The 12,185-nt window shown below is 33.5% G+C and overlaps 1 protein-coding gene across 2 annotated transcripts in view; it reads right to left on the bottom strand.

Annotated features, from left to right (window-relative positions):
- LOC101887980 (serine/threonine-protein kinase grp) overlaps positions 1–12,185 on the bottom strand; it is a 99,302-nt gene that overhangs the window by 11,282 nt on the left and 75,835 nt on the right. Inside the window, exon 1 of one of the 2 annotated variants that reach the window (XM_059130321.1) lies at positions 6,386–6,615. The exons of the other annotated variant lie outside the window; for it this stretch is intronic. The gene's annotated coding sequence lies outside the window, so the exon portion shown is untranslated. Of the gene's footprint in view, positions 1–6,385; positions 6,616–12,185 lie in introns of those variants that run through there. 2 annotated transcript variants of the gene reach the window in all.

The following is a 12,185-nucleotide window of genomic DNA, read 5'->3' as shown; positions in this document are numbered from 1 at the left end:
CATTTTTAAGATATTCAACAATTTTTTCATTAGAAACCAAGTGTAAATTTTTTTGAAGAACTGAGCGTGAATTTCTTTTGTAATTTTTCTGAGAAACGAAGTGTGTTTTTTTAAGCAACTAGAAATATTTTTTAAGAATTTTTGTCCTGGGGGAATATCACGGGGATTCATCTAAGCGGGAATTTTTTAAATTTAGTTTGGCTCTAAGATTGGATTTTTAGATTTTTTCTGATAATTTTTTGGAATGGATTTCTAAGTTTTTTTTCTGATGGACTGTCAGCGCTCTAAGCGTGGTTTTTTCAGCGTTTTTTCTGAGGTATAAAATCCGAATTTTTTCTGAGGGACTAAGTATGGATTTTAAAAGATTTTTTTCGGATCGCTGCTAAAGGCCTGGACTTTTTAAGTTTTTTTAAGGGACTTGCATGCAGCGCTTTCAGCGTGGATTTTATCTGAGGGTGTATTTTAACTATCGGCCCTCTAAGCGTTAATTTTTTAGGATTTTTTCTGAGGGATTATCAGCGATTTAAGCGTGCATTTTTATTTTTTTTTTTTTTGTTTTCTGGGAGACCAAGGGTAGATTGTTTATGGATTTTTTCTGAGGAATTAAGCGTGAATTTTGCAGGATTTAGTCTGAGAGACACATAGTTTTTTTTTTTAGAAAATTGTTCTCTAAACTTATTTTTTTTTTTTAAATTTAGTCTGAGAGGATTTTTTGGAGTTTTTAGGATTTTTTCAGGCGGAATGTAAGCGCTCCATATGCCATTTTTTAAACATTTTTTCTGGGGTCTAAGAGTGTTTTTTTTTTGGATTGTTTCTCAAGGGCCCAATCCCGATTTTTTTTGGATAGGGATTTTAGAATAAGGGATTATTAGCGCTGTAAGCGTGGATTTTTTTAGGATCTTCCTCTAAGAGTCTACCAGGACTCTAAGCGTGGATTTTTTAGCAGGGATTATCAGCGCTCTAACCTTGGATTTTTTAGGATTTTCCTCTAAGGGTCTATCAGGACTCTAAGCGTGAATTTTTTCGCAAGGACTATCTGCGCTCTGAGCGTGAATTTTTTAGGATTTTCCTCTGAGGGTCTATCAGGACTATAAGCGTGTTTTTAGGACTTTTTCGCAGATACTATCAGCGCTCTAAGCGTGGATTTTTCAGGATTTTTTTAGCATTTTCCACTGAGGGACTAACAGGACTGGATGGAGCCTGGATTTTTAAGGATTTCTCCGAACTAAACGAGGACTCAATTTTTTATGGATTTTTAAGATATTATTCTGAGAACAATTGGCGTTCTATGGCATTGTCGATAGTCTACAAGTGTTCTAAGATGGCATTTTAAAGTTCTTTTGTTAGATTTTTATTTTGGATTTTTAAGATTTTTTGCCTTTTTACCAAAAATTATAAAAATATTATAAAGCTAACTAATTTTTTTAATCGTTACATTTTATTTTTTTCTAAAGGAACTATTTTAACGATTTTTCTAGGGAACTAAGAGTGGAGTATTATTAATTTTTTTCCTAATGAAATATGCATGATGATGATGATGATTATTATTATTATTATTATTATTATTATTATTATTATTATTATTATTATTATTATTATTATTATTATTATTATTATTATTATTATTATTATTATTATTATTATTATTATTATTATTATTATTATTATTATTATTATTATTATTATTATTATTATTATTATTATTATTATTATTATTATTATTATTATTATTATTATTATTATTATTATTATTATTATTATTATTATTATTATTATTATTATTATTATTATTATTATTATTATTATTATTATTATTATTATTATTATTATTATTATTATCATTATTTATTTATTTATTTATCTATTTTTTTTATTATTTATTTTTTTGAGAAGCTATTAAAATTGTGTTATTATATTTTGAAAAGTTTGGTTGTGATTGTAAAAAAATTGAAAACCAAACGCCAACTTCAAACTCAAACAAAACATTATCAATATCCTGTCGTTGTTGGAGATGTGTTGTGGTGTGCAAACTTTTTTCCGAACAGGAAACCAAAGCTGAAAAAAACGTTTATTAGTTTGCAGCGCGTGTTGTCATGTTTGTACAAAGGATATTTTATGCCAATACAAAATCATGCAATAACAAGGACGCACAAGGACTCGTCGACAAAACGTTAAAAATGTAATTTTTTCGCAAATAGCCAGCAGTAGTAGTAGTAGTTTTAACGACTTGTAACATAACCAGCCAAATAACCAACCAGTCAATGGTCATTTTCGGGGAAGGGTAATAGTTAGTGGATGACTTGGTATTACGGATTTTAATGGGGAATTTTAAAATGATGGGGAAAATTAACTTCCAGATTTGTTTTCTTTATATTTTTTAAATTAAATAATAAAAAATGTAATAAAATTGAGCTCGAGGTTATTAAACTTAAATTGGAATAACTTAAAATAAAGATCGAATAAAATAACTAAAAATCAGAAAAAATATATATTCAACCTTTATATATTCAACCAATTCTGGGCAACATAAAAATATATAAAAAAGCCTCATAAGAAATCCACATTTTTTTTTTTTTTTTTGATATTTGGACAAGGGAAATTGGGAAATCTTTAAATTTATCAAGGGAATTCAAAACCCCTTCAAATTTTTACAAAATACACGTCTCAATTAAAAAATCTATAATATTTTTGTAATATTTTAAGAAAAAAATTTTAAATTTTTTAATTTAATTTAAAAAATTTTAAAATTTAATTTTTATTTTAAATAGTTGTAAATTTCATATCGACAACCCTACGAGAGCCATTCACACACACACACACACATGCATCCTTCAAAAGAGTAATTCGCCGAAAATTTAATATAATTTTTAATTTGTTTGCTGCGTGATATTACACAAAATAGAATTTGGAGAAGGTCATCATATGATGAAACCCTAACTGGCAACCCATAACATTTCGAGCAGCAGATGTGATGAGATTTGAGATGAGAGAAACAACAAAAACAATTGCTTTAATTATTTTCGGAAAAATATCAAATGTTTTAAACACACATGACCATAATTTAATAAAAATTGGTTGATAAGTTTCATTATCATGTTTCGTCGTTTAGATTGGATTCTGCAGTGTCAGTTTTTATGAGGATATTATTTTTAGAAATTTTTCAATTTTCTAAATTATTGCAATAAAGGAAAATGTTAATTTTTTTAAATGGAATCTAGTGGAAAATATATTAGAGCTTTATCGATGGGTTATTACGTGCAATAATAGATGATATTTTTAATATATTACGAATACATAATCAGTAAATCAAGTCTAAAAGTCGGGCGGGACCGACTTTATGATAACCATGCATATTTGGTAGAGCTTAATATAACAAATAAAAAAATTAAAAATAAAGCAAATCGGATGAACAATATATTTGGGAGCTATAGCTATATCTGAACCGATTTAAATTGAACATACTTCTATCTAGGCTCAATTTGGTCGTAAGTGCCAAATTCCATCCCATTTGGTCGAATATTATATGTTTGGTGCGTAATAAAATACAAATGGGAAGACATATATGGGAGCTATCTCCCAATTTTCTCCAATATCTATAGGGTCATCCTTGGGTCAAACAAATGACTTGTGCAATATTTCATCTTGATCAGGTAGTAAATGTAACCTGTACTTTGTTTACAAAAGTACATGGACAGACGGACGGACATGCATAAATCGATCATCAAAAGGAACTATGGGTCTATCTCGTTTCTTTTTGCCTGTTACAAACAAATGTACAAAGACATAATACCCTGACCATCTTGTGGTGTAGGGTATAATGACTTGGTCAGGTCTTTCAAAATGGAAAATAATTCAGATATCAAAATATCTAATCATAGGATTTGTGTCTTGAACATTTTCCGAGGACTTTGAAAACACCTAAATACATCGGTATAAAAGGACACACTAACTTTTCCGGCTAACTCCCCCATTTCTTTTTACATAAAAATCACCCACGCTATAAACAAAGAGGGACTATCATTACCATTTTTAAGAATTTTTTCTGAAAGGCCATCGGGATTTCAGTTTGGTGGATAAGTCAATTTTTAATTTTTTTTTTCAATTTTTAAAAATTTTCAAAGGTTTAAAAAAATTGGGGAACTCAGCGTAGAATATTAAAAAGGAGAAAATAAATGACGAGTATTTTTATACCCTCAGCCACATGGCTTGATACAGTCAAAACGAACCTCGTCGCAATAATGGTTTTAAACACTAGGTCTCTTTGGACCAAATCCGTTTTAGAACATTTGAAGTCGATCTTGCGATGTCCGTCCGTCTGTCTGTCTACTGGCTGGTTCGCACGATAACTCTCGAAAGGAGTATCCGATTTGATCAAAACTTCGTACATCGTAATATTATCGTCAAACTTAGATCGAGTTCGGAGATGGCCAATATCGGTTCACTCCTTCTTCTGCCTCTCCCACAATATGTCAACATTTTCAAAGAATATAATTTACTGCACAGAAAGAGAAAAGATAATCCGATTTTGTCCCAACTTTGCAAATCCTAATATCTGCATGAGTACTAGGTCAGGTGCCAAAATGGACAATATCGGTCCACTCCATCAAGTACCTCCCCCACAAAGGGTCAAAATTTCGAATAATTATGACTCTTATAAAATGTGATGTAAGTGCCCGATTGTCATCAAATTACACAAAGCATAATTTTTTTTTATTGACCCAAGGTCTGGTGTGAAGATGGAATATATCGGTCCATTCCTTCTGACATCTTCCCCACATAGGGTCAAAATTGTGAATATCCACGAAGCTCATATAAAGCGAAATTAATATCCGATTTCATTAATACTTTGCGCATCTCAATATTTCCATCAACATAAGATCTGTTATAAAAATGGTAGATATCGGACCATTTGTTCAGGTACCTCCCCGACAAAGGGTTCTGAATAATCAAAATGATTGTAAAATCCGAAATAATCATCCGGTTCTCTTCTAATTTCTCCCACATTCCATTTGTTCTACTTGCACAAGATTTGCTGTGTGAAGATGGAATATCTTGGTCCACCCCTTTTGGTACCTCCTCCACAAAGGGCCAAAATTTTGAATATCCATGAAGATCATAAAACGCGAAATAAACATCCGATTCCCTTCAGACTTGGTACACCACAATATTATATTAAATTGTCTGAATTTTGACTTATCCGACCGAATTCAGTCTAAAAGCAAGTATAGCAAATTTGGTGAAAATCGGTTCAGATATAGCTGTAGCTTCCATTTATATATTTCATCCGATATCAGTTTTAAATCTCTCGCATGCTCCACAACAATGATCTTTGATACTAGATATCAGAAATAAGTATTTAAAATTTTATCAAGATCGGTTCAGATTTGGATATAGCTCCTATATATATATATATATATATATATATATATATATATATTTGGGCCATTTGGTGTACAATAAACCTGAAATCGGACAGATATATATATATATATATATATATATATATATATATATATATATATATCTGTCCGATTTCAGGTTTATTGTACACCAAATGGCCCAAATGGACTGAATTTTGGCACATCCGAGGGAATTCAATCTAAAAGCAAGTACATCAAATTTGGTGAAAATCGGTTCAGATAGAGCTATAGCTCCCAAAAATATGTTTGGGGTTTTAAGTACCTCACATGCGTAATATACACTCCACAACAATGATATTTGATACCGGACATCAGATACGGTTAAAAAATACCTCTGCCAAATTTTATCGATATCGGTTCAGATTTTATATACCTTCGATATACATCTTCATTCGATTTTACGATTATCGCTCACCATAAATGTAATATCAACCCAAATGGAGTACATTTTTTCATATTCCACCGAATTTTACCATTTGATGAAACTTCGGTCCGATATATCTATTGCCGCAATAAAGATTTTTTAATATATTCCTTATCGAAGTCATATTATGCGCTATACAGCAATGTTATTTGGTACTAGAGGGATAACAAAAGCCTCCGTCAAATTTGTTGAAAATCGATTCAGAGTTGAATATAGTTCCCAAATTGTACGCAATCAAATAAGGTTCATAGTTGGTACGATCTACTTCACATAAATGCCCAATATCAACTTTTTTTGTTACGGGAGTTCTACTAAATACGCATGGTGGCATAGGGCGTCATAAAGTCGGTCCGGCCCGACTTTTGACCTTTTATGCTGCTTTCATTTTATATATGCTTTTTTAGCCTTTCGACTAATTGCCTGCCAAGCTCACATGTTCCACTGTACTCTCACATCATCTAATCACAAACAGAAGGTATCGACTGAAAAACGGCCATCCAAAATGTAAAAGAATAAATCTTGAAAATAAAAAAATACAAACCATTTTATGGATAATTTATTAACGTCATACACAGAGAGGGCAATGGACGGACATATTCCCACCCCATCTCCAAATGGCTGGCAGTAAAGGATGCCACACATGGGGGGATGACAAACATGCTGCTGATGGTGGGATTTTGTTAAATAATTTCAACACTTATTTCCAAGATTTATTAACCCTTTTGTTGTTGTTATACAATTCAAACCAATTAACCTGAAGTGTCAGCTTTTTTTTTACTCCACATTTTAAGGAAGCTCTTCTTGGGTCAAAAAAATTGCCCAAAGGGCACTTCCGGATGCTGGATTAACACAAAATAATTTGTTGGCAAATTCAACACACATTCCGTTACAAATTAACACCGTTCCGAAACACTAAATAAATTCCGATTTATTGCTGGGCAGAGAATCCGCTTAAAATGACAGTTGAACAGAAACTAAATCGGTTGCTGTGATTCGAGCACTAAAATGAAGAGAATTAAAATTCGGCAAAAAAAAGAACAGGAATATCCAAGGCGAAGGAAGACCGACCGACCGGTGAACAAGGTCATCACAATCATCATCAGCAGCAGAAGCAGCATCGTAAAAAGGATCAAAAAAGCAGGTAAAACAAAGGGACAGACGATAAACCGGCTTAACAAAAAAGGATGATTTCGAAATGATTATACAATGAGTGAGCATCCCCTACAAAGGCACTTGCTACTCTGTACCGGTACTACCACTACCAATACTATTACGCACACACACAGAGACACAGTGGCAAGAATATCCTGTGCCTGTCTAAACACAAAACCTGTTTTACAACGCAAAATTAAAAGAAAATATTTCTTTGTGTTGTTGCACAGGTTCAAAATGGACCTAAATAATAAAAAAACAACAACAATAATTATTATGGTAAAATAACACACACACATTGTTGCATGAAGACCAGCTGATAGGAGATAGGGTATTTTTCTAAAATTTTATGATTTTCTCAGCTTTGTTGTAATTATAGATTTTAAATAGTAGTTACCCCTAAAAAAAAGATGTGTGGGCATTTTGAGAATTTCCTGGCCAAAACAAGTTTGTATGTTAAAGCGGAAAAATTTGAAATGGTCTCTTTAATTGTTAGTATGTCCTTAAGAGGAGAGGAACCTATAAAAAATCAAAAAGGATGTTATGTTCGGTCTAGTCCAAATTTGATACGGTCAAAAAGTGCCTCATCGAAATAACGGTTTTGGACCCTATGCATCTTTGGCACAAATCCGTTTCCGGACATTTTGAGAGGATATAGTGATGTCCGTAGGTGCGTCGGTCTGTCCGTGTGACTGGCTGCCTGGTGCACACAATAACTCTCGAAGGGAGTATCCGGTTTGATCCAAACTTGGTACATCGTAATATTATAGTCAAACTTAGATCGAGTTCGGAGATGGGCAATATCTGTCCACTCCTCCTGGTAACTCCTCCACAAAGTTTCGACATTTTTAAAGAAAATATTTTACTGCACAGAAATGATAATCCGACTTTACTCCAACTTTGCACATCCTAAAATTTGCATCACTTCTAGGCCATGGAAGACCTGTGGAAGGTCTTCAACATAGAACAAATATATGGGAGGTCTGGATTCTATGGAAGATTGATATTTGGATTTCTAAACATAGATGATCATTGAAAGGTATTGGAAACATCAAAGAGTTGTGAATGGTTTTCATTTTATAGAAGGTCTGCCAAAAATCTTCCATCCACAAAAGACCTGCAAAATTTCTCATACCCGTAAAAGACATCTTAAGAGTCCTTTATCAATAAAACACTTTTAACCATAGACGATCCGAGGAAGGTATTTTTCATCAATAGAAGGATTAATTTCGATACATAGGCTTGCCTTTATTTTACAGAAGACCTGCAAAAGGTCTTCTTTGCATGGGAGGCCTGATGCATAGAAAATCTGTGGGAAATCCGTGGAAGAACATTTTCCATATATGGATAATGGGATATTTTCTTTTCTTAGAATATGCTTGGAGGCTGAAGCTTACCAAAGATAAGTGAAGTATATCTATCCGTGGAAGGACCTGCGAAAAATCTTCCATCAGGGGATGACTTATGACAGGCCTACTATCCTATTAATCAAGGTCTTTGGAAAAACTTCAATACGTGAGAAACCTGTGGAAGGTCTCATGTCTACAGAAGACCTGTCCTGCATGGAGGATCTGTAAAATGTCCTCATATATTGAAAATCTGTGGAAAATCCGTAAAAGAACATTTTCCATAGAAGTATAGTTTTCATAGTCTTTTCACAGAAAATGTTTGGAAGCTGAAGCTTGCCGAATATCAGTGAAGAAATTATCTCCATGAAGGGACTTGCAGTAAGTCTTCAATCAGAGGAAGACTTGTGACAGGCCTTCCATCCAAAGAACTCCACTGAAAGGTCTTTTATCAATAGAATTCCTGTGGAAGGACTTCTATCTATGGAATTCCGGTATCTGGCCATAGAATACCTGCAGATTGTGTTTTCTTTACAGAAGGCCTATGAAAGATTTTCTGATTATAGAATACCTGTAGGACGTTTCTTTTTTTTTTTGCAGAATCTATGAAATATCAATATATAGAACACCTATGAAAAATATGTTCTCTAGAGACCCTTGGAAGGTCATTTGGACATATACGATCAGTCGTAGGTCTCCTCTCTTTAGAAGAAACGTTTAAGCCTTTTATCCTCAAGTAATCTGTGAAAGGTATTCTGTCCATATAAGATATGTGGAATATCTCCTAACCATAGATAATCTACGAAAAGCCTTACAGGATGTTACTCAATGAATGGAAGACGATTACCAGGTCTTCCCTTATATTTTTAGAAGACCTATGACAGTATTTGATCTATATAAGGAAGACCTATCAAGGATTTTCTTTTAAAAGAAAATTCTTATACCAATGAGATGTTATACCTCAATTTAGAAAAAGTTTGGAAAAATCTTGTGTTTATAAAAGACCTGTGAAGGATATCCTATCAATAAATAGATTACGTTTCTATTTTTAAAGCCTTTCCTCAAATTGAAGGTTGTTTTCTTCTATGGATCCAATTGTAGACTTATCTCTGTGTCCTTCCTTCATTTGCATCCATTATGTGATTGAATAATGACGTTGATTCGATCCGATTTAACATGTTTCCCTCCCAAAAAAGGACAAATTGCAATGCATTGCAAATTCACTTCTCAGATTGTCTCACATTCGCATATCTAATGAAGATGTTTATCCTGTCACAAAGGGTGATTGGAGGAGCTGAGCATTTGTACCTTTGACTGACAGTGATAAGTTCATAGGAGAAATGGCAGCCAAAAATAGTTTCAGCTTCGTCTTGTTGAATAGTGTTAAGGTTTTAAGGTGGGTGGGTGAAGATGAGTTGCTGCAGGCAGAAAAAATCTTCAAATTCTTTAAGATTTAATTTTCAATTTTAATTAGTAATGCAAGAATTTCAATTTTTCACCAAAAAATTTAAAAAGTCTTAACCTTTTTCTCTGGTTTGGATATTGATTGTTCAATATTTCATCAAAATTTAAATATCGAAGAAGATTTTTCAATATTTCCGTTCCAAAAATCTAACATATTTATTGCCCTTCCTACTCCGTTTTTCCTACAACAGCACACCTCTCTTATTTCACATGTTCTCTTCATGCTTTCTTTTCTCTCTCACAAAGAATGTATAAACTCAAAAGTCATCTGTAATGACTAGAAATTCCATTACCAAATCACAGGTACCACACAGTTGTCCCAATAAATAACAACAACCACAACACCTATCCTCCTGCAAATGGACACCATAAAATACACCACCACCACCTCCCATAGACCGAAGATAACCAACCAAAAATTTATTTTTGCACAGTCACCATGGCCGTCCAAAAAATCTCCAGTCATGCTAGACCTTTTTGAATCCCTCCCTGTGAACTAGGGTGGCATGTTATTTTTATTACATCCCACATGGTCATCCTTCTAGCTTCAGATTTCATTAGGTAGGTGCAACTAGCTAGCTAGCCAGCTACCTACCTGTATGCGTGTGTTACACACTCACGCAAAACAATACTAACCCTCCTTCGACAGCAGCCGGAGTTAGTCACTAATGAAAATTAACAATGACTTGGAACAAAAAAAAAAAAAAAAAACAACAAAATACGATTACTAAATCTTACTGAGGTCCGGTGTGTGGTATTAAATTTAGTGTTGTTATGGCGCATTGCTCCTGTGGTCCATGTAAATGGGAATCACTATTTAGTACCGGCCATAGGCAACTTGTTTTCTCTCTCTGTGCGTTTGTGTGTGTGTGTGTGTGTGGAAACATAAATAATTTATGATTGCACCTTTTACAAAATTTTCGTTAATGGTATTCCTTGAAACCCTTGTTCAAAAAATATCATTATCCTTTCTCCATCCCTCTCTCACTCTTTTCATCACTAATTATGAACAGGAATATACATCTAGCTACAAATTTTAATGGTCTTATACAAATATAGACCTCCAAATAAATAAACGACTTTATGACCACCATAAATTCTTGTGGAAGATTTGAAAATCTCTTCTGGGCCGTAAGGAAAAATTTGAAAACTTTTTAAAATCCTATAAATTTCTTTATGGTACCCACCCTTCAATTCTTTGATTTTTTTCAGAACTTTTCAATATTCAATACCTCTTTTAAATCATTTAATCTCTGTAGATGGAAATGCTTTCCTAAGCCGTATTGCTGAGGATTTACTGTATGTCGTCTTTGAGAAGAAGACTCTTGAAAGGACTTTTTTATGGTCAGAGGGCCTTGGACTTGAATTCTTTGGAGGCAAGGCTGCACAGGTGTTTTCTTTCGATACAAAAATTTCTACAAGGTTTGAAAACCTCTTCTGTGCCATAGGGAAAACTTCAAAACATTTTTAAAATCCTATAAACTTTTTTATGGTATCCACCAGTTCTTTGAATTTTTCAGACTTTTTCGAATATTCAACATCCCTTTTAAATCCTTTAAGCTTCCGTAGATTGAAATTATTTCCAAGACCGTCCTGCTTTCTGTAGGTTATCTTTGAGAAGAAGTCCCTTGAAAGGACTTTTTTATGGCCAGAATTTGAGTTCTATGAAGGCAAGGCCTTTCACAGGTCTTTTATGGATAGGGAACTTTCCACAAGTCTTGTGTGGATGGAAGACCGACCATTGGTCTAATGTACATTTGTGGAAAAATACGCCTATGGTCTCTTTCGATACCAGAGCTTTCAAAGGCTTCCACAAAAACAATTTAAAAAGTATAAGTCAGTGAAATTTGAAGAGAGTTGGATGCTTAAATCACTTTCTTTGAGCGTTTTGTTCTTCAAAATCTTGAACCCTGTGTGGGGGAGGTACCAGAAGAAATCGGCCGATCTCTACCATCTTTACAACAGATCATGTGATGATGGAAATATTGAGATTTACCAAGTCTTAATGGAATCGAATGTTAATTTCGCGTTCTATGAGCTTCGTGGATATTCAAAATTTTGACCTTTTGTGGGGGAGGTACCAGAAGGAGTGCACCGATATATTCCATTTTCACAGCAGCTCCTGTGCTAATAAAAATCATGGGATATATGAAATACGAAGAGAACCGGAAAAATTATATGTAAGGTCTGGATTCTATGGAAAATTTCTAAACATAGAAAATTATTGAATGGTACTGAAAGCATCGAAGAGTTGCGACAGGTATTCAGTTTCTAGAAGGCCTGCCAAAAATCTTTCATCCATAGGAACCTGTAGAAGACGTGTGAAGAATCGTCTATAAATAAATGGATAGTCTCTCATTCATAGAAGACTTTAAAGGC

Source organism: Musca domestica, unplaced genomic scaffold (genome assembly GCF_030504385.1).
Source record: "Musca domestica strain aabys unplaced genomic scaffold, Musca_domestica.polishedcontigs.V.1.1 72, whole genome shotgun sequence".
Classification (NCBI taxonomy): Eukaryota; Metazoa; Arthropoda; class Insecta; order Diptera; family Muscidae; genus Musca; species Musca domestica.
Note: the sequence above shows the minus strand (reverse complement) of the source record. Positions and strands in the feature narration are given on the sequence as shown.